Below are 25,913 nucleotides of genomic sequence, written 5' to 3' on the forward strand. Positions count from 1 at the left end.
GTATGTTTGATTTTATCAATGAAATAAGTAAAACCGATCCTGTATCGGTATGGTTATTTAAAAGTAATGAGGAGGGTGAATTTGATCAGTTTGTCAAACCGAACGGTGAAATATATCGCACAGAATCCCTCCATGACGAGATGAAAAATCTTGCGACGTTTTTACAGTGCAAGCACGCGGAACATACTGACAAATTACTAACTAATTGTTTTACCGTTCCATCTGTTGCGGCTCATTTCGCCAGAGAACGAAATTCATGGAAACCAACACGATTTGATTTACTCGAGGACGTACGCGCAAGTTGCGTCGAATATGGACATGGCGGATTATGGAATACCAAATATAATTACAATGATGTAATTTCGGTTGATATGGTTGCATGTTATCCAGGAAGTTTTCTGGGATACGGAGATTGTTCTGTGTACTTTGAAAGATTTGGTCACCCTACAAACGAGATGACGCGAGTGGCAATTAATGGACCATTACCTGATTTTGATCTGACTGGATTCGCCTGTATTGAATCATTCGAGTTTAACGAAAATCTTCACAAGATTTGTTATGTTTGGTTTGGTAGACATTTTTGTGAAAAACGTTGGGCACCTATAGTTTTGTTACGATATATGCTAGATTGTATGATACTGACATCGTTGGTGGTCAGTGAGGCAATTATATCATATCATGCACAGACCAAAGTTTGGTTGCCCATGTCAGATTCTGAAGTTATCAGCGAGTTTAAGGATGATATTCCTAATAAACTCAAAACCGCAAAAGATCTCGGTAGAAAAATTATAGGTAAATTTACTCAAGGTGGTGCATATGATTATAAAAGACATCACGCACGATTAATTTTAGATGATGCCGAGTACGATTTTATAATCGCTGATACAACGGCGAAAAATATATTTGTAAATCGAGAGAGTGTTTATTTATCCGACGGAACAAAATTAGGTACGATCGTTAGTTACATAAATGACGTATCCCCGCAATATACTCATCTAAGATCTTCCATGTTGGCTTATGTTTCTATAAATTTATTATCGATGATTAATAGATTTCCTGAGACCGCAGTCAGAGTCGCAACGGACTCGTTTTATATTTCAAGTAAATATTTAGAACCTGTTAAGAAATTTACAAGTAATGATGAACGATGGGGTTCGTGGAGAATAAAAAAGGAACTATTACACAATTATGTAGAATCAGCAGATGTTCCAATGAGAGATTTTTATCGTGAGGGTAATAAAATATCAGAAATGTCGAAAGCACCATCGTTGAGTGATCCAATAACCAGATATAAGACAGTATATCTCAATGGACCTGGTGGATGCGGCAAAACAACTCGAACGATTAATGTTTTTAGAAATTCAGATATAATCGTGCTGACACCCACACATAGACTTGCACGTGAGATGAAACAGCGGCAAGTACAATCGTGCACGTATCATAGTTTCTTTCGGTGGCGCGGAGATACATGGACTCCTGAACGGATGGGAGAAAAATATATACCTAAAATAATTATTTGGGATGAGATATGTACGGTCTCATTGGATACATTAAAAATGTTTCTTGATTGGTTGTTGACGAAAAATACCGCCATAATAATGTGTGGCGATCATGGTCAACCGCCGCCCTTTGTTGGACCATCTCCACATGATTGGTTAAAAAATTTCGTTGATTATTACGAAGAAATAGATGATGATCATAGAGCTCTTGATGCAAATTTGAGGGAGTTTAAAAAATTAATCAGATTACAATCAAACAAAATTCAGTGTGAAATAATACGTGGAGTGATCTCAGAGACATCAATGAGTGATTTTTTGAAATTATGGAGACCCACCGATTTGATCGTAGCAAGTAGAAAAATAATCAGAGACGCTTTACAACAGCAGTTATTTCAACTACATAAAGAAAAATATTCAGAATTACCCGTACCGTTGTGTTATAGACCATCAGATACACGAAAACAGAATATTAATGTTGATATTCCAGGACAGACTGAGAATCAAAATCTCGTATTAAATGATATTGTCGCCGTTGATATCAGTGTGGTTGAAGATGCAATACACGCTGACAAATCTCCATGGGTGTTGGGATACGCCATGACAATCCACTCGTCTCAGGGATCAACTATTTCTGATACACGAGTTTGGATTGTAGACGATCGCATCGAGTGGTCAAATTTAGTTTATTTGGCGGTATCGAGGGTCAGAAATATATCTCAATTACGTAGAATTATAATTCCTGAAATCGTTGATAAATTTAACATCATCGATGATGATATAATAAGAAAAAAATTAATCGGATACAAACAATCTGATAAAAAAAATAAACGTGACTTTGATCTTGATGTTGAATTTATTATTGAGTTAAAACAGCAGCAGAATAATCATTGCACCAGTTGTAATTGTATAATGTTATGGCGGTATACGAGTAATGATTCAAGACAATTCACCGTAGATAGAAAAGATAATAGTCGCGGTCATACACGAGAAAATACCATGTTAACCTGTCTTGAGTGTAATCGACGTAGAGGCGCTGGCGCCCTTAGCGCTAGTGCTAGTTAAGTGATCGAAATCACCGGAGTGATTTTGGTGGTAGTTGTGTATCCGCGGGAATTATTTATAGTTGTTCACGTGTAAATCCACGTTGAGGAGCGGCCGAATCTAATCTGTAGATTGCAGGTCTGGAAACGCCTACGTTTCTTCCAGTGGATCTTGTCACGGTAGATATTTTGTGTGTGGTAACACTCCAAATAGGATCGGTCGCTCTCGCTTTACCACCTTCAAGTTCACCAGGCTCATATAAATATCTGACTGTAACATCACCTAATATTTTTTGTTTTCCAACATCTTTTCGTTGTGTTGGTATATTTTTTTTGTAACCGCGCTAATGGGTTTCATGTTGGTTGTTCGTGTGATCTCATTATTTAATTCAGCTATCACGCCTGGTAATCTTGCCACCCATTCGCGAGATCTTTTATCCTGAATAAATTCCCTCGCGTATTGATATCCAAATAACCGTTCAGCAAGTGTTCGATTAAATCGCTCAACAATTGCTTGATCACGGTGAATTGCAGTATGTCCTCGTCGTATTTTGGTATTATGTTGTTTCATCAGCGATGATACTGGACCAAGAAATTCCTTACCAGGATCAACCTGTAGTAGCTGTGGCCATCGCAGACCACCTTGTGGTCCACCACCTCGTTGATAAATTCGTTCAAACGCATCGGCTACTTCAGATGATGTTTTCGCTGATAGCGGCTCTGCTTCTTTATATCTACTTGCAACATCAACTACGGTTAACGCGTACTTGTACGTTTTTCCACGCACAGTATCATGCGGTAAAAACAGAATATCAGCTTGATGAACGTCATTAGGAACACTGACATCGAAATACGCGTACTGAATTTGTTTAGGACGTGGTAGATAAATTTGCCATATTGCTTGTTTAGATAACCACGTTTTAGCAGTAGAATGTTTAACCGCCGCTGCATCAGCGAGTTTACCAATTGCTGCTTTGCCTCTCCAGTATCCTCTCGGTGAATAATAAATTGATTCCATTATTAATTACCAGCCCCAATCGCTAATTTACCTTTCATCGAGGATCTTACTAACCAATTAGCTAATGATTCTCTAATATTTTTATTTTTTATAGAATTTAATGAATGAATTAATTTTACATCTGCAATATGCCTATCTTGTAGATTTTGACTTTTATAAGCTACATCATGAGTATGACAAGCTCGATCAATAGCGTTTATTGGTTCCTCGCCTGGTTTTGGTTGATCTTGATTATCGAGCCTGATATCAAGTCGAGTACCAGGACCGCAATAATTATATCCTGGTAGATGTTTTTCTCCACTGTATTTAGCCCATGGAGCACCTGGAAACTTTGACATCAAAATTAGCAATATCACCTCCGCGCTTATTAGGTAAAAACGAAAATTTCTTTCTACCGCATATAGAACATTTTCCACCGTACGCTATTTTTTTGTTTTTTGTTATAACTGTGGCTAAATCAGTGGTTGGAGTTTTAACTTTACAGCGTAAACAATATAGATTCATGTTATAATATATATGGATATAATTGATTTCTCAGCAACTCGGCAACGAGAGCCAGTTAAACACCATCCTGCGCTACCAAATTCCATCAGAATGATTATCATAGGACCATCTGGATCGGGTAAGACGCAATTATTACTTAATCTGATAATGAGATGGCTGAAATGGGATAAGTTGTATTTAGTAGCACCATCCGTTGATGATCAACGATGTTATGATGTACTTAAAGATTTCAATGAAAACGCACGATTACTGGATGAAGATAATGATGTTATAGAGTTTATAACCGATATTGATGAAGCACCATCCGTAGATTCCATAGACGGATTTATTAATAATTTAGTTGTATACGACGATGTGATGCTAGATAAACAATCAAATCCAGCCAGAATATTTTCCCGAGGTAGACATAAAAATACAGACGTGATCTATGTTACTCAACGATATACACAAATTCCGAAGGTGATCAGAGACAACTGCAACATTTTAGTTGTGTTTAATGGCGTAGACACACACACGTTGCGAAATATTCATCAAACTTGGTGTGGTGGTGACATGGATATAATTAAATTCAAAAATTTCTTCTCACGAGCGCAAGCTACTCCGCATGGATTTATAACAATAAATTTACATGATCCAAGAACAAGATATCGTGTGGGTCTTGATAAAATATTTGGGTAGCAGGGGTGATGATAAAATTAAATTGAATTAAATAGATATCATTAATATAATGAACAACTGTGCGTGGCTGCGTCAAGGAACAACAGATAAATGCAACAAAAGGTGCCGCGGAGAATATTGCAAGAAACATAATTATCTTATAAAGAAAAATCCTCATGCTGGTCCACGAGGTTGTGTTGGATGTAACAACGGCGTTAGAGGATTATATCAGATTTGCAAAAATTGCGGTGGAGATCGATATCGAAGTTTGATGATATATTATAAACACAGAAAGAACATAAATCCCAAAATAGAAAAACGACCATCAGAACTTGAATATTACTTGAAACATAGAACAAATTCCGAAGATTCAGATGAAGATGAAACAGATGAGGAAAAACGACAGCGAGAACGCGTTGAAAAATATTCATCAAACTTGGTATGGTGGTAAATTAATAGCAGCAGAGAGGGTGCCTACCAACGTTGGTCGTCAAAAAAATAAACAAGAAATAAATAAACACGTAGAGTACTTTATTTTTTCAGCTACTATTTCGAACTGAGGTTTTATTAGTACAATCGTCCATTACAGAAATAAAACATCTCAAGGAAAAGTTCATTTGTAAAATCTTGACCTTTCTACGAGATGATTTATTTGTTTGTTTTATTTGTTTTGTCGGAATTCTATGGTCTGTTCACCCTCTCTGCTGCTCAAATTCAGAATTGCTATATACGGCAGGGAAAATAAAAACGGAAACAAAAACAACACATAAACAAAACAAAGCAAAACAAACAAATAAAACAACTTTTTAAAGCTTACTTTGAAATCGTTAGTGCTGAATACTTCCATGACTACTTCTTTAGTACACCATTATTTATATAAAAGATCTGTATCTTTTTCAGCTGTTACCTACGTCAAAATGACAAATATTGATGAAATTCATGACTATTTCAACATGCCTCCTATAGCTACTCTTACTGAGACATTAATGTCTTTTTCAGTAGTCTTACTCAGTTAATGAGGTGGAGATGGGGGTGGGCGTATAATTGATATGGTAACTATTAACTGAAAGCAGTTGAGAAGTGTGGCAATTTGGATTTAGATGAGGTTTGATTTCTAAATTACGGAACTTTATTTATATTTACAAATAGGTAAAAGAGATTATTTTGACAATTCTTTAAATTACTTTTTATAATCAGTAATTAACGAGGTTGACGACACTTTTTTGCGAAAATCACTGATACTAATGAGGGTTATATAAAGATCATTGACAGTGAGAAGGCTTGGCTTACATGATAAAGCAAAGAATATTTTCTTATCAATCGTCGTCACTTCACGAGTAGTATTTTATTTTAATTGTAATAAACGCCCTTATAACAAAACTATACAGTTACAACTTACCTCAGATGCGTGAATATTTCGCCTCCAACCTAAAGCAGTCTATCCACAATAAACGCATCCAGTCAAAACGAGGCACCCATATGACCAATACATCGATTTAAATTTCCATATAGTAAACCGAGATCTCGGATTAGTAAATCGAGATCTCCAATTAGTAAACCGAGATCTCGGATTAGTAAATCGAGATCTCGGATTAGTAAATCGAGATCTCGGATTAGTAAATAGAGATCTTAGATTACTAAAGCGAGATCTCGAATTAGTAAACCGAGATCTCTGATTACTAAATCGAGATCTCGGATTAGTAAACCGAGATCTCGGATTACAAAAAAATGTGAAGTGTGTCCCTTCACGGGCTCCGTAATATATACGTGATAGTGTAAAAAAAAAAAGAAGACAAAAGACAAATGCTTGGATTCGGATTCTATTAATCTTTAAAGATTCTCTGCGAACTCTTTGAATAAATTTAACCTTCCTAAAAGTGAAGAGAATAGCTTGGATATGATTATTAATTATAAGACACTCGAGTCAAAGAAAAGGCAAATATTTCATCCAAATCAAATTAAGGAAATTGAATGCTTACGTTATAGTGAAGCCAAAGATTTTCAGAGGTTATTTTCGAGTAAAAGGGCTTTCAATGCAAACAATACTAGTATATATTATTTTATACGTATTTTTCTTAATTACATGTTAGTATTGCAGTTCTTAATACTGATGAAGCTGTGGAATTTGTGAATATATTGCTTTTGAAATTGTAAATTGTAATTTTGAGGTAGACTTTGTTAAGCAATCAATAAATATTTTTATAGTGTATACGGTAGTGGTCTTTGGTATGAATTATATAAGGGTGGTATTAATGATAAATTGCTTTGGATCATACAAGATATCTATACCAATGCCCAGCCATATATGAGGGAATGTAACTGATGCTCTGATATTTTCGATTTTAATATTGGCTTAAAGCAAGGGAAGGTATTGTCTCCGATAATATTTTGCTCTTTTTCTGTATGACCTTGGACTTCTGCAAGGCAAAGCTATTTCTGGCATAACACTGGATGATATTACATTGATATTGATAATATCTTCGGATGATATGGTCGGACTTGGTAAAATTCCACATGATTTGCAACATAATCAGCTTTTATCAGAAGTACATATTTATCGTAATAATAAATGGGGCTTAGAAGTCATTACTCTGATTCAGAAAATGAGGACTTGTCATTACCTGTTAGAAATAGACCTAAACTGCTACAAGTTGGTAATGAGTTTAACTGTTAGATACTGTGTATAATTATACTTCTAACTTGCAAAATCAAGAGAAATGAGCAGTAAAGGTACTCTAATACTCAGTACTTTGATTGTCAATACACGTAAATATGATTTAAAACAAAATGTGTCTGTAAACTGTTTCACCCATTTGATCGGTATGCGGCACAGGGCCGGATGGGGGGATGGGTCTAGGGTTCCAAACCCCGCCTCCAGGCTGAAAACAAACAACAGAAAACGTATACACACATACATGCACACACGTGTCTTGTAATTTGACCACCGTTTTATTTTTGCGCACTTTTATTGTGGATGATGCATAGTTTGAATAAACATACACATAGGCTTTTGCACTGGTGTCCTTTCGATGAAAGTCAGGACCCTTTTAAACTCTGGGAACATCCCCTGAACACTCGAACTGATTTGGCCCTGCACTGCAACAAGTTATGCAAATGTAGTTGGAGTTTTCGAAGAGCCAAAGAAACTGAAAGTGTATATTTTAAGTTTTTTTATTTGTTCTGTGTTTAATAATACACCTCTAATGTGGGAAAATTAAGGTGAAATAAGAAGATACCCACCTTATATTTAATAGATTGATCATAGTATAGAAGTGTCATACAGATATATTTGTGTTTTGCTGAAACATTTCAGAATTTGTGATGCTCCATATTTATATCGATATTGTCCTGCAACTATTGGCTGAAAGAATCTGAACAATCTAGACGAAACATCCAGAGTTGATTACTGGTGTTACTTCTATTCCAGAAACAATTTATTCAGAATCTTATGAAACTAAAAGTGGAAAACAATTTATGATGTCCTATACATAGGTTTAAGGTCGATAACGTAAGCATCGTAATTATGTGGGCATAGAAATCTCACAGGGCAGCAAATTACAGCCCTGATCCGTATATCTCTTTTGGTAGACAACTCAGCCATGTATAATTAAGCAGGACTATTATCTGCAGAAATATCAGATGAGATTATTATCGACGGTCTTCCTGCACTTCAAAGTAAGCGTATCGTTAACATTGGTTTTTATGGACGTCAAAGACTGCAGATGCAATGCACTTGCAGTCTATATTAATCTGTATCAAGAAAATATGGTACAGGAGAAATGTAGAATGTGATTATGTGGGAAAACGTGCGCATATCAATGGCTAATGGGTACTCCCTTTTACAAGACTAGTAATGTTCTGGGCTGTTATTTAACGTTGTTCTAAGCAAGAAATCGTTTCACCTTAAGTATCGGTCAACCGTGTTGGCTACCCTCCTTGTGTTTTTATACGTGATTGGTCCGAACAAAGTCTAACCTAGGGGTGTGCTTTTTTCATCAGAAGCAAGACTGCCGAAACAGCTGTCTACCATATATTGTATATACCAAAAACTAGGTGGCCGAGAGAAAGTCACCATATTTGATTATGTACTACCCGCTTTCTCAGTGCGAAACAGACATCTTCTGTCCGAACACCAAAACAAATGTCTTCCGAAACGTGATGTCCTGTCCAACTCCATTTTGTGCAAAGTACATCGACTAGAGCTACTTCAGAATGCGGATGAATATTCGCTATATTCACCATACAGTTGACAATGTACTGAGATTCACTATAACATGCTGGCAAGAAAGAAACATAGAGATTCCAATTACTGGATCTGACTTGATACAACAGACAGGTTGGCTGTTACTGATACTTTCTCTCGCCAAGCGGCTTGTGAAATATCAAACATGAACACTATTAATAACCGTAACATCAGTTGTAATCATACCGTGTTACTTCGAAAAAAAATGTCCTTCATCTGAAAATATGAAAATACAAAATATGAAGGATAAACTCATAACGTATCCATGAAATATCATCATCTTCATTTCACCTACACATCATTAAAATATGCTGATCATTACACCTGTTTCGGGAAGTATCTAACAATTGCAACATCTTGAATAGGACCCTAGTATAAAACTTGTACAATCTGAGTAGTGAAGTGGGCCACCCTAGCCTCAATGGGAATTAGCATTAAAAACACCCCTGGGCCACTCTAGCCTCAATGGGAAATTTAACATTACGGAAACCCCTGGGCAACTCTAGCCTCAAGGGGAATTTAACATGGGAAACAGTCTTGGGCCACTCTAGCCTCAAGGGGAATTTAACATGGGAAAAAGTCTTGGGCCACTCTAGCCTCAAGGGGAATTTAACATGGGGAAATAGTCTTGGGCCACTCTAGCCTCAAGGGGAATTTAACATGGGAAAAAGTCTTGGGCCACTCTAGCCTCAAGGGGAATTTAACATGGGGAAATAGTCTTGGGCCACTCTAGCTTCAAGGGGAATTTAACATGGGAAAAAGTCTTGGGCCACTCTAGCCTCAAGGGGAATTGAACATGGGAAAGTCTTGGGTCACTCTAGCCTCAAGGGGAATTTAACATGGGAAAGTCTTGGGTCACTCTAGCCTCAAGGAGAATTTAACATGGGGAAAAGTCTTGGGCCACTCTAGCCTCAAGGGGAATTTAACATGAAAAAAAAAATCTTGGGTCTGTTGAGCGACAAGGGAAAATGGAACAGGGTCGGGACCCTATTTTAATACGGTCCCGACCTGATGGGTCCATGAAAAGGGAACATACGAAAATTGAAACAGGGAGGGGTCTCTATTTTTTTTAAAAAAAATAAAAAATAAAAAGGGGTAGGCAATGAAAGTCAAGATCTTTTCGAGACCTATGAATGGCTCTGAAAAGGGCCTTTGGTTTTATGTTAATATATCCTTAATATTATATCGTGGATAAACACCCATGTATCTATTTATAGCTATAATCAGCTTAAATTCCTATGAAATCTCACTATCTATTTATACTACAACTTGTGGGTTATTCCTTTGGAAAATCCCACTATCTTTTTATAGCCTCAGCTTGAGTGACGTTCCTGTTTATGAACTCTAGTACATATGTATAGCTACAACCTATGGAAATCCCCAAGTCCATATTTATAGTCTCAAAATTTCCAGCGTCAGTGACGTCACTGTACTGAACACTAGGGAATAAATGTCAACAGTGTTGCAAGTGGCTGACCTGAATACACGCTATTGTAGGTAGGTAGGTAGAGTGTATCTGATAGGGATAAAGTGAGTTTTAAAGGGACAAACAGAGACCAATACACACACAAACACACACAACGTACGCGCGCAGACACACACACACACACACACACAGAGGAAAGAGGAAAAAACAAAACCAAACATGCTACCCATACAAACGTACGCGAACGCATACAAACCCCAAATATACTATCCACACAACGTCGCTAACGCATACAAACCCCAAAACCCCAAATATACTATCCACACAACGTCGCTAACGCATAAAAACCCCAAATATACTATCCACACAACGTCGCTAACGCATACAAACACCAAATATACTATCCACACTCGGGAGGAAGAAAACAAAAGCCAAATATACGATCTACACAACGTACGCGAACACACACACACACACACACACACAGAGGGAAGAGGAAAAAACAAACCCCAAATATACTATCAACACAGAAGGGAGATAATACAAACCTCAAATAAACTATCCACACAAACGTACGCGAACGCATACAAACCCCAAATATAATATCCACACAAACGTACGCAAACGCATACAAACCCTAAAATATACTATCCATACAAACGTACGCGAACGCATACAAAACCCAAATATACTATTCACACAAACGTACGCGAACGCATACAAACCCCAATATACTATCCATACAAAAGTGCGCGAACGCATACAGACCCCAAATATACTTTCCATACAAACGTACCCGAACGCATACAATTCCCAAATATACTGTCCACACAACGTCGCTAACGCGGACAAACCACAAATATACGATCTACACTCGGGAGGAAGAAGAAAAAAACAACCAAATATACAATCAACACAACGTACGCGAATACACACACACACAGACAGAGACACACGCACACACACACACACACACACAGAGGGAAGAGGAAAAAAACAAACCCCAAATATACTATCCACACAGAAGGGAGATAATACAAACCCCAAATATACTATCTACACATGGAAGAGGAAGAATACAAATCCCATACCTACTATCCACACGGAGGTGAGATGTAAATAAAATAAACCCCATATCTACAATCTACGCAGAGGGAAGAAATAAATAACCCAATATACACTATCCTCAAAGAGGGAAGAGGAAAAAGCCATAATATACTAACCACACAGAAGGAAGAAGAAAACCATTATACACTATCCACACGGAGTGAAGAAATAACCCTTTATATATACCATCAACATAGAATGAAGAAAATAACCCATTATAGTCCATCAACACAGTGAAGAAGAAAAAGTTTTTTGAAAGCACCTAAACCCTCACCTGCAATGACCATCTCTGCCAAGCACCTACACCCCACCCCACCCCCAACACTACAAAACCCATTTAACCCGTTATTTTATGGCATCAGTATGTGATTTAGGAAACATCAAGACACAAAATGATGGATGAATAGACTGACTATTGTTTACCGACTTGCATGCCTAAAGAGCGTGCGTGAAGGAAAACATCCTTTCATTTCAATTCTAACTAAAACATGTTCCAGAGGGATAGAGATAGGTGAAAGAGCACAATTTCATAAAGTGTGAGTAAAAAACAAATCACGCCATCCTTATTATAGAATGTCAAGACTAAGAGACACTTACGTTTTCTTTCTGGTCTATTCTCTTTTAGAAGGTAGTATGAAATTTCACATCAGGGCAAACGCATCGGCTCACATTGTCAATTTTTCCATTTCCATGTCTTAACTGGCACAAGTTCTTCATCGTCTTCAATCTCTTCTTCTTCTGAATCCCTCTTCTCTGTTTCGTTTTGTTTCTGTTTCTTCTCTTTTCTCGTAGGGCACTCTGAATCCCAGTGTCCTTTCTCCCGACAACGATATTAGGTATCTTGACTTCTGTCTCTCTTTCTTAGACGAAGCAGGTATTCTGGAGACAAATACCCATTTGCCTTTGCAGATATAGCAAACTTCATTAGCACTTACACACTTTCGTATGACTCTCATCAAATCAACGACCAAAAGAGTAAGTTTTGTTGCCACTTTCGCATGTGAATTATGCTTTCGTATGACTTTTAGCAAATATTTGACCAGCAGGTCGATCTGTGCTGACTCTTCCATCTTCTTGATCGTTTGAGAGTGGAATGAATACTCTGACGCTAAGACACTCTACCTATGTACAGGGACCTGCTGCGTATGAAACCTTGTCAAATGTAATTTTGCAATAAGATGAAACGATTTCATTGAGGAAGTAAAAGGCAATGATGTACCGTATCGCCTCACACAAAACCTGAAGTGTTAGTTCAAATCCGTGTCAGCGATTTCGAAGACGACATAACTGAACTTTAATCAATGCTCTCCATTTCTGCCACAAAACCACGAGTCCTGATTCACGCCAAAAGAAATTTCGTTCGGTCCATAAAAAATAGTATCACATCTGAGAAACGCAAAAACGAACTTCTAGAAAACTGAGAACGATGGCTTACACCTACAACGTAAATGTATGAGTTCAAGTAGTGCGTAAAACTTAGTCAAATTAAATTTTTATAGTCAAGACGAAACGATCTCTTTTCGAACAAGAAAGCAGACACCAAGCGACAATGGCGATCCGTGTCACACAACACTTTTCAAAATGTATATTATCAGAGGTTTGTTCTAGCGATCTGCACGGTTAAATTAAATGTTGATGTATTTTGCACTAAGACGGACACAATTTCCATGGGATCGCCCATGGTACGATTGTTCGTGCATTAGTTTCATTTTTAAAAATATTCTTTTTATAAATCGCCTATAGGATAGACCCACTAAAGCATGGCCATTCTCGTCACTGTCTGAATAGCTACTCAAGTCAATTCGAAGCGAACGCGGTAAGAAAATAAGTATAGCCAATCAAATGGCTTACAACGGGTGATGCATTGTTTTGTTCTAGGACTGTGTGGCATAATAATCCCTATGTTCTTGCGTTGTTACCATTACAGTGCAGACAGACGACTGAAATGTGAACTTACAAGCCCTCTTTTGTGTGTGTTGTACCATTTCCTCTTACCACATCAAAATACTGAGCGTCACAGTATTGGTTCGCGTTTTCAAGCTGACCATTTTTTTATATCTCACTTAAACATTTTAACATAAACACTCACACTCACATCGGTAGAGTCAGAACAGACGTGTTACAGTATTGAAGGGCATGTTATCTTTTTCTTTTGAAACTAATAAATTTGGGGTTTGTATGAAGTAAAGAACCGAAAGTACAGTGAACCTCAAGGATGATGACCCAATCTGTCTGTCTATTGATGCTTGTATTTACTTAAGAAGAAATATTACCTCTAAAACACAAAGAGATACGGCAAGCATGATTAGAATGAACACAACGATGTTTTCCTTCACGCCCGTGTAATTTAGAGTTTCAATCGTCTTTGAAGACAAACTTGGTCTCCTTCTGTAGGGCTTGAAATAATAAAAAAATGAAAAATCTTATGCACTTTGCTATAGATAATTTCATCAACAGACTAAACAACACAAATACCGTTACAACAATAGAAGCCTTAAATCTTCTATCAAAAAGAAATGCATCAAAAAAATTAAAGATTAACGATAACTAACCAATGAAACCGAATTTAACAAAGGCAATGACATGTGAAGAAATGCCTCTCACTTTGGAAAGGTAGGCGAATGTACTCTGTCATGCACCATCAACTTGAAAAAAATTATAAACAGAGAGAAACATGAATTCAAAATTCAGTTGTTTTTTTCTTCAAAATTGTTTCGTTTCTTTTTTCTTTTTTTGGAACAAGTCTAAGCACTAATATAGAGTGGAGAAAGGGAAAATGTCCATACAAGCTTTGATATTTCTGAAAATATGAGGGGATATTCCTAACGTTCATAACTGCCTATATATGCCTGGACTTGTCTGTGACTTATCCACAAAACAAGATGTACATATTTCTGGTCAAGCTGCAAGTGTGTGCGTGTTTTTGAAAATGGTAAAAACTGGATATACAATTTTCTCGTGACACTTATTAAGTAAAGAGTCTGTGCAAGTGTCAAAAGCCAAAGTCATATAAGTTTTGTATTTTGTACGGCTTGTAAAGATTTCCACTTTAGAAAATGTGAAGTATCACAAGTTATTAAAACAAACAGAAGTGGAACATAGGGGCTTGCAAGAAAGAAAATAACCCAGACAGTTGGTGTCATCAAGAGTGCTAGAGACGGTACCCGAACTTGCTTGCTTGCTTACGTGAATTAAAGTGATTTTCGTTCTAATGGAGCATGTATCACTGGTTTAATAACGCACCGCGTGATTTTTAATTACTCCTGGGGAAGGAAAGAGAGCCTCATCCCCCAGGCTTGTATGTACTCACAGACTATTTTTAAATTTAGCCACTCAGGTATAGGACTAACTAGTCCTTAACAACCTGACTGAAAGGCTTTAAACATGAGTGGGAATTGTCTCACCACACACTCATTTTTCTGTCCGAGCGTGGTAGAGGAGGAAAAAGGTGCTCAGCAAGACAGCCATGGATGTTAAGTACTCACCAAAACGCTAGCCCGTACTTATTTCAAATCAAGTCCCGTTTTTGCTAATGGACAATAAAAAGTACCAATAATGTGTTAACCACCTGTGCAATTAGTTCAAATCTAACGAGTCTGTTAAATTTCCTACTTCCTAACATATCTGTCTAATATTAGTACTTAGTGTACATAAAAATAGCCATACTGATCTTATTTAAATTATTATGTCTAAGCGACATATACCAGTTTGGTCACTGTTAGGTTTAAAAAGTTAAGTTGCGGTGTTCTAACGGGTCAAGTTTGTTTCGAGAATAGTTTAGTCAAGGAGGGATACCAAGCCAAATATGGTTCCCTATTTAATAAAATGCAATCTTTTGGAGCCCTAAAAAAGTCTGTTTTTTCTGTTAGAAGGTAACACGTCTCTCTTTTGCTTTCACGTTCTTTCCCGCACTCCTAGTCTCATGATTCTTGATATCAGGAAATGCGTAGCCATGATGGGCGGCAATGTAAGCAGCGGCTTCTACCAGTTGACTTAGGGGGTATCCAGTGTTGGCTTGTCTGTAGAATTGGGGAAGAACTCTGACCCCTAATTCCCATTGAGATGGTCTTGGTTTAAAGGTGTCTAGAGATTTGTAGGCAACGTATTGTATGGCTCTAATAAACTACCCTGCTTTGTTGATGTCATACAATGCTTGATCTAGCCCCATTTCGGTGTACTTCTCAACGAGGGTCAGCGTCCCCCTCCTCCTCCTCAACCGCCTCAATTTCCTCTTCTGGTTCTGATACTAATTCTTCAGCTGAGGTAGATAGTTTCAAATCCGCTGCTATGGTGTCTGTCGCTGTTATTGTTGTTGTGGTTGTTCTTTCAGCTGAGATTGCCTGTAGTATCGGAGTGAGAAAAGAACGTTGTTGTTGTTGTAGGGTTTAACGCCATTTTTCAGCACGCGATAGGCTATACATGGCGGCCAGTATTAATGGTGGAGGAAGAACCCGGGAAAAACCCGGAAAGAACCACCGACCCACGAGAAGCTACTGGCAAGCTTTCTCACATACCCACATTAGCCGAATCCGAGACTCGAACCCACGCAGACAAAGGTGAGATGACAGTGATCCGTAACGGAGAACGCTGTAGACCACTCGGCCACTCGGGGCCCCAGAAAAGAACGTAGTGCCTCCGATAATTACATTTGAGTTTGCCATACCGTTTGCTAACATAATTGGCCCTTTGTTTTGCCACCACTCTTTCCGGGGCGGGTTGTTTGTTAGGTATAGTCGGCTGTTGACTAGATGTTATTTGTGTTCTCGAGGAGGGTGGAGTGCTAAATAGCTAGGTCTGCATTTCTTGCTCCCGCTGCTGTTGCGTATATTTCTTCCCTCCACACCGAGTTCTGGGCCTAATTCTTTTAATTTCGTTGTACCCGAACTTACATTATCCATATTATCACCAACAAAAAAAACATTTTTGATGACTTGGATTTGTACAAATTACAAATCCCTAGTAATCCGATACCGTAAAAAGTTGTTCATTATAATAGTCGTCTTTCTTAGACAACGACGACGAAGACTCGATTATCTGTACATTTTAAATGTGTGAAGTACGATATCACTGACATCTAGTTAACAAAAGAACAAATGAAAAACATTTACAAAACATATTCCTGTTGTTGCGTGTTTGTTTTTCAGATCGCCATGTATGCTTAATAGATTTCGTCATACGCTTTGGTATAAAATAGGAATTTTGCGTCAACAGTTTGCGTCAGTCTAGGCTTTGCCGAGTGGCTCACACAAAATATTTATCTCGAGGGTGGAGGTTCTCTTTCTTATGTTGAAGCATAAAGAATGATTCTTCTTCTCGCGTTTCTTAGCGAATAGTGATGGCCAAACTAAAATATTGCGTGTTGCGAATACTGTGGTAACTTTAAAACAGCAATACACCCAAAGACAAATTTCTTACTTTAAATAAAAGCGGCACGTTTGCGGGTGATTTGTTTTAAATATGAAGCAATTAATGTTTATCTTGGATATTTTGAAAGATTGGTCACATGCTGATGGAAATTGTAAATCTTTGTTTCTTTGTGTGTACAATAAACGCAGTAAAATAGCAACATAGCCCACGAGTCAGGATAAGGGTCGCGTGTGAAGTACGATAAAGTTGTCCTGCACCGATATTCTACACTGAAAAATACAACCATACACACATATAGGAATGAGATAATATCATTGTCGTGACTTAGTAGTGTTAAGGCGTTTGTGTTTTACCTGAATGTTCAACCCGTGATATCATATCATATAAATGAGATTTGGCCAGAAGCACACTACATAACTTTTAAATTTCCATCCTGCATTCAGGTGCCACCTTCCCACCTACCCTGTCAGCAGCAACAACAACAAACAACTAATATTTTAACGTGCCACCATTCAATGTATTTATCTGCAGGGGTTTAGTTCTGCATTTACTTTATTTCAAAGTGTATTCAGATACCTTTCAGATCAATTTTTATTTTTCATTGTACTTTTCAAACGTGACTTCTGAAGAATGTCAAACCTGAATGACCTCTACGCATTTGACGACTGAACAATGAGTACTCGATTTCTTACTGCATTTTACCCAGACAAGACTCAAGAAATAATATATTAAATCCTTCATAATCCGTTAAAAAATTGGGATTAGAATTCCATACAAACTGAAACGGAACTGAGGTGTGAAGCAAACAACAAAGAAGCAAATAAAAACGATTATTGACTGAATCGAATTTCGCCTTTCAATTTAATTCCTAAAGCCGACAGCATTTGGAACTAGTGAGATGGAAGTAAGCGGAGGTTCAGTGTATTAAATCTAAACGAACTGGCTGTTTATCTATGACCTCTTTCACTTTTGAAGGTAATTACGTAAGAAGTGAGTCACCAAAACACAGGATATTTCCGATTATTGGAACATTCATCACGTGCACGCTTTCTTGTGTACCAGGCACATGCAATGAATTTAACAGACAGTGGAATCTTCGAAGGAAAGAAGGAGCGTGGTCTCCAAAAATTTACAACTTTAACGATCCAAGGCTTTCATCATGGGATTATAACCAAACGTTCTACCCCCATTTTCACCGCTTACCTGTATGCTTACAATACATCTGTTATATACGAGTAAACACGAAAGGAAAACTTAATAGTTTCGATAGCGTCCGTGAAATTCAATCGCTAATCTCAGTAATTTCAGCATTCATTTTATATGACAAGGAAACGTCTCTAAACCTGAAAAAGTATATAAAAAAAACCTAATTGCTATTTTTTAAAACAGACCTCATGGCTTTCAGCCTATACGATCTAAGAATTTATATTGAACTTGTTTTCACCAATGATGATTTACAGTGCTGCCGTGATTGCTCTGAATAAACTATTCAATAATTTTCATAAACTATGGTTAAGCAACTTAACGCACGCGTAATACTGATAACAATCTATTCCGGTTCTGTTTTGATTACGTTGAATACCGACCCCCCACCCCCAACGCTGCTCAAGCATTTTCCCGCCGTAGTAGGCCTAATTTCCATAGTAGTTACCTCCTCAATCAGATGTATACAGCAGAGAAAAACAGACTGGGGAGAGGGGAGGCATTGAAATGATAGGAAAATACCAAAAAGACATAGAATAAAACATGTAGTTAAATTGGCAATATCCTCGCAAAAGCGAATTTCCAAAGGTAAGACACAGTACATGTCGTAGTAAATAAATAGATGGAGATAAAATAATTTTTCTTTATAAATATGGTCACATACAAGCAATTTTTCTTTTACTGTCATTCGATACATCTTTAATTACGATGCAAAATAAAGTAAATGTTTACCATCGTCTCTTTTCCAGCGACGAAAGGTTAAGGTACAGCCCGACTCACGTACAGAAACACATTCTCATTCCCAAAAATATCTTCAGTAAACATATTAACAACCAGTCTCCTGTTCAGGTCCATACCCAGAAAATCTAAATAGAATAATTAGTTATAACTATCATTCTCATACCCTTCAATTTGGGTCTAAATTCAGAATGACGGAGAACCTCGGAGTTATGGTCTGGTGCTTTGTGATAAATAACATATAGCACAGATTTTGGGTGTTTTGAACATAGGATATAACATAGTTCGGGATGCTATATGTATGGGTTGAACAATGTTTGGGGGCGTTTTAGTATAGGATAATAATTATCTTAATAACAAGACTTAAATGGCGATTATGGCTTAATTTCTTACTGGCTGATGGGGTTTCCCATTATTATGCTGTAATTCTTTGAACCCGCACCTTATCCTTTCGTACTTTATACAACCCGAAAGACTCGGTAATGTTTTTGTGTGTGTAAATATCACGAATATTGGACAGTCGTGTATAAAGTATGACACTGAAGAGATCTTTTCAACGTTTTTGAAACAAGAAATCCTTAATAGACGTGTTTCATGATACGAATTTCTCAACACGCGAAGAAACTTATATAAAACCAGCATGGGGTTTTGATTGCTTTTTTATTCTTTTCAAGTCAGGCCAGATTAGAAGATATTCTGACAAATGATGATTTTCAATATACAATGCTTTGGGAAGGATAACAAAAGCAACACAATTATTCTTTTATATGACGATACAGGATATCAAAACTGAGTCCAGTAATTGTGTGTTTAATTTTTACGAAGCAATAAATAAGAAAAACATCGAGAACTTCCTAAATGATATTGTATTCATAGGATGTGATTTTAATCTAGTTTAGATCCCCAGAAGAATATGGACAAATACGTGAGAGTAAATAATAATTATAGTGTAGCGATAAGTAATAAGTGTACAAATTTAAATGTACTAGAGATATGACGTGATTTCGGCCATGATGAATCCCAGTACATGGGGGGAGGATCATGCAGTTCGGCAAACTACCTGGACCTTTTCCTGAACTCGAAAAGTTTACTCCTAAATACAGATTCAGAAAATATTAAAAGAGGCTACATAACTGAACATCGAGCTGTAAGTATGACATTAAATATTCAATACATAACTGATCATGGAGCTGTTAAGTATGACATTAAATATTCAATACATAACTGATCATGGAGCTGTAAGTATGACATTAAATATTCAGTACATAACTGATCATGGAGCTGTAAGTATGACATTAAATATTCAATACATAACTGATCATGGAACTGTAAATATGACATTAAATATTCAATACATAACTGATCATGGAGCTGTAAATATGACATTAAATATTCAATACATAACTGATCATGGAGCTGTAAGTATGACATTAAATATTCAATACATAACTGATCATGGAGCTGTAAGTATGGCATTAAATATTCAATACATAACTGATCATGGAGCTGTAAGTATGACATTAAATATTCAATACATAACTGATCATGGAGCTGTAAGTATGACATTAAATATTCAATACATAACTGATCATGGAGCTGTAAGTATGACATTAAATATTCAATACATAACTGATCATGGAGCTGTAAGTATGACATTAAATATTCAATACATAACTGATCATGGAGCTGTAAGTATGGCATCAAATATTCAGTACATAACTGATCATGGAGCTGTAAGTATGACATTAAATATTCAATACATAACTAATCGTCCAGCTGTAAGTATGACATTAAATATTCAATACATAACTAATCGTCCCGCTGTAATTATGACATTATATATTCAATACATAACTAATCGTCCAGCTGTAAGTATCACATTAAATATTCAATGCATAACTGATCATGGAGCTGTAAGTATCACATTAAATATTCAATACATAATCGATCGTCCATCTGTACGTATGACATTAAATATTCACTACATAACTGATCATGGAGCTGTAAGTATGACTTTAAAATTTAATTCAATACATAACCGATCATGGAGTTGTAAGTATGCCATTAAATATTCAGTACATAACTGATCATCGAGCTGTAAGTATGACTTTAAAATTTAATTCAACACATAACTGATCATGGAGTTGTAAGTATGACATTAAATATTCAGTACATAACTGATCATGGAGCTGTAAATATGACATTAAATATTCAATACATAACTGATCATGGAGCTGTAAATATGACATTAAATATTCAATACATAACTGATCATGAAGCTGTAAGTATGACATTAAATATTCAATACATAACTGATCATGGAGCTGTAAATATGACATTAAATATTCAATACATAACTGATCATGGAGCTGTAAATATAACATTAAATATTCAATACATAATTGATCGTCCAGCTGTAAGTATGACATTAAATATTCAATGCAGAACTAATCGTCCAGCTGTAAGTAATGTCATTAAATATTCAATACATAACTGATCATGGAGCTGTAAGTATGACATTAAATATACCATGCGTAACTGATCGTCCATCTGTACGTATGACATTAAATATTCACTACATAACTGATCATGGAGCTGTAAGTATGACATTAAATATTCAATACATAACTAATCGTCCAGCTGTAAGTATGACATTAAATATTCAATGCATAACTAATCGTCCAGCTGTAAGTATGACATTAAATATTCAATACATAACTAATCGTCGAGCTGTAAGTATGACATTAAATATTCAATGCATAACTGATCATGGAACTGTAAGCATGACATTAAATATTCAATACATAACTGATCATGGAGCTGTAAGTATGACATTAAATACTCAATACATAACTAATCGTCCCGCTGTAAGTATGACATTAAATATTCAATACATAACTAATCGTCCAGCTGTAAGTATCACATTAAATATTCAATACATAATCGATCGTCCATCTGTACGTATGACATTAAATATTCAGTACATAATTGATCATCGATCTGTAAGTATGACTTTAAAATTTAATTCAATACAAAACTGATCATGGAGTTGTAAGTATGACATTAAATATTCATTTCATAACTGATCGTCCAGCTGTAAGTATGACATTAAATATTCAGTACATAACTGATCGTCCAGCTGTAAGTATGACATTAAATAATCACTACATAACTGATCATGGAGCTGTAAGCATGACATTAAATATCCAGTACATAACTGATCATGGAGCTGTAAGTATGACATTAAATATTCAATACATAACTGATCGTCCAGCTGTAAGTATGGCATTAAATATTCAATACATAACTGATCATGGAGCTGTAAGTATGGCATAAAATATTCAATACATAACTGATCGTCCAGCTGGAAGTATACCATTAAATATTCATTACATAACTGATCATGGAGCTGTAAGTATGACATTAAATATTCATCAGAGAAATTAGTATTCATCCCTTTACTAAACCTACAATAAACCAACAAACCTAATCCAGTTAATTATCTCTCGGAGGAAGAAATCCCAGACAGAACCTCCATGGTCCTGAAAAATCCCGTTCTTTCTTTTTTCTTGGTATAATATTTATTAAGAAGCTGGAACGATGAGATTATTCTCTCTTGTTCTCCTTCTCTCTCATTTTAGTCAACTAATTTTTGTTGTGATGGCACTAAAAACAAAGAATTAATAAATATGCGATCAATACTAAGGAAATATTGCTTCTATGAGACATAAAAGGGATGAACATTCTAACAAACATCGTCAGTGATATTTAAGCGATATTTATTTTCTTGACAATTGTGAGACATATGTTTTGTCTATTGTATTGCTTGTTGTTGTTTTTTTTCTCCATGATTATATATTATGTATATCTGTAGTCTGTTAACTGACCTTTGTCCAGAATCAAGTGAATTGTCCCCCTGACTAATGACATATAGCTTCTAAACAACATAATAAGCAGCTAATAGTTGTCTATGATCATAGGTTAAATATTTGAATCTTTTATTTTTGTTTGACAATGTACGCATCTCCATCTGTTATCTTCTTAATTCCAGTCTCTTGGGGAAAGTGGGTCTTGGGGGAGTGGGTCTTGGGGCAAGGCAATTAATCATCAATAATGCTGCTGTCTGTCAGACGACGTACTAAGTGTAAAATAGAAACATACGTTCAGAATTTTTTTACGAGATATGAATCTAAAACTCAGATAATGCCGGATGTGTACGACATTAATCTACTGGAAACAGCGAGACTCCAAGATTCATCACCTATCAATGTCTCTTCCATTATTTCTCAAAAACTTTAACTTTCAACTGAACCAAGCACGAAGCCTTTTCCATGGAATGAATTTCTTCCCTTATATCTGTAGCAAATTGTGTTTAGAAGTGTAATACAAAATTATGCAGCTGAACAGTATTTAAAGTACTTCTATTACCCATTACAATCATCTTTACAGACCACTTTTTGAGAACGAAGCATGATATTTTGCCATAAATTTCAAACATCTTTTAATTTCAGCAGATACTATTCAAAGAACCACAAGTAAATTGATTTTGAAGATATGCGTGATCTATAAAATATATACAACTGAGTCCTACTTATCGGAGATGGGATTCTATTTGATTCAGATTTATATGTCTTGCTGGCTAACAATTTTGCGTTTGTTAGATCCATTTGTCTAATACGAATTCGAATTGACCGTATCGTTTGTCTCTGCCGCACCGATGCAAAATACAACCTTAATTACTTAGGGACGGTGCGCTCATTCGCTAAATTCTGTTTATCAAAGTAACTCAGACAACCTTCGGACAACCTGAGCTATTTCTGAGACGTAAAATTAAGCCTTGGATGTATGTCAGTAGTAAGTTCCCGAAAAATCATACATTTTGTTCGCCCGTATCAACTGAAAAATATCACTGGGGACAAAGGCAGCTGTTACTACGTTCAACCCGAAACGATTGTATTTGATCGACTTTGTAGTCTGTACAACTGGCATGCTGGAACATTCAATTGGCGACATCAGATGAGAACAAATATATTGGATAGATAGGTAGATAGATAGATAGATAGATAGATAGACGGACGGACGGACAGACAGATAGATAGATAGATAGATAGATAGATAAATAGATAGATATACTAAGTCATTGGTATTATGTATGTTTTAGACACAGTCTCAACAATAACTACGTAGAACCGCCTCCGCTCCTCTGAAACACATTTACATAGCTTCTGTAAGCTGACAAGGAGGACTCCACCAGAAAATGGTATGTTCAAATAGCCGTACCAATGATATACTTTCAGTATTTCTTAATGGATTTTATTGACATGATTAAAGTCTTTTCACTGCTGTAATTTGTCTTGTGTAGATTCCCCAATTATAAGTTTATAGTGTTTCTAATGTGTTTTACATTTCCAAATATGTATTAATACATACACGTATAGATGGTTACTTTGATCTTTGACTTATTTATAATAAGTAATTATTATTATATTATATGATGTTTATATTAACATTGATGTTATTCATCAATATCTTATTGAACTAGTTTAGACTCCCATATGAATAGTGATGAATGCCAGCACTGTAATATTCTATCATCAAAGGCACTCAAACCGAACATATTCATTTCATAAACTCCCAAGCTATGTCGTGTGACCTTCCTATGCGGATTTTATGTCTTTATCTCCAACCAAAATGTCTTTACACCGAGCATGTGTTAACTGCTTTTATACAACAGAACCAACTGCACTAAATCCTTTTTGATATTAGTATTATTTAAAATCAAGATTGAAAACAGCTTTGTTTTGAGATATACAAACTCACTGATAATTTCGTCTTTGGATGTGCGATATACGCTGAATTGTTTGTGATCCTTATAAACTGTATTTTAGATATCCTGCTGTATCATCAAGATTTAAATCACATTTTCATAAACATCGTCGGTAAATTCCTGTATTAGTATATAGCATGTTGATACTATCATCTTAGTTGTTCGTTAAATGATTATAATAAAGTCATACAGTATTCATCTTGACAAATCCCGTACAATACTCCTTGTAGTCATAATATCAATCAGTTCATTATTAAATATCTTTTTGAACTAAATAATAGTTTAGCAAATAATTTTCTTATTTTCTTTTTTCATCAGAACGACATATTTATATATCTACAGGATTTCTAATATTTTCCATTGTTTTCCCAAAATGAATGTTAGCAGAGAATGGAGGGTGGGGTGTTTAACGTCAACGGAAATCCTAGTCATAAATGTCGTGGGCACGTTTAGTGTCAACACTTTTACTGACCCCCTGGGCACGTTTAGCGTCAAGAGAAATTTAACATGGGGAATATTGGGCCTGTATAGCGACATGGGAAAGCTGGGTTGTTGTATAGGAACAATAGGAATGGAACAGGTGAGGTGAAGTCACGGTACTGGAGATTGGTAACAGTGTAGCAAGCAACTGACCTCAATTGGGCGGAACACTGGCAACAATGTTGCAAGTTGCTGACCTGAATATGCGCTACCCTAGGTAAAGACAAATACAGTAGAGACATAGACATAGAGAACACATATAGAACAAATAGACATAAATTGATGAACATCAGTCTTTCACTTTGATGAATAATTTTTAGTCAAGAGAGCAAATCTTTTCGAGGCATATGAGTGGTCCTTAGAAAGGGCCTTTGGCTTTCTTCTATTTTCATACAAGGCCCAAATATCCACACGCGGGAAGGAGAAAAAAGAACAAACACAATATCTACTATCCACACACGGGATGGAGCAAAAAACAAACCCAAATATACTATCCACACACGGGAAGAAGAAAAAACAAACCCAAATATACTATCCACACAAAGTACGCGAACACACACACACACACACACACACACACACACACACACACACAGACACAGATGGAAGAAGAAAAAACAAACCCAAAATATATCCACACAAAGGGAAGAGGAAGAATATATATATATATATATATATATATATATATATATATATATATACTATCCACACGAACGTACCCGAACGCATACAAACACACACTCTACTATCCAGACAAATGTACGCTCACCTATTACAATCCTCCAATATATAATCCACACAAAC

Source organism: Sinohyriopsis cumingii, unplaced genomic scaffold (assembly GCF_028554795.1).
Source record: "Sinohyriopsis cumingii isolate HCF-2022 unplaced genomic scaffold, ASM2855479v2 utg000881l, whole genome shotgun sequence".
Taxonomy (NCBI): domain Eukaryota; kingdom Metazoa; phylum Mollusca; class Bivalvia; order Unionida; family Unionidae; genus Sinohyriopsis; species Sinohyriopsis cumingii.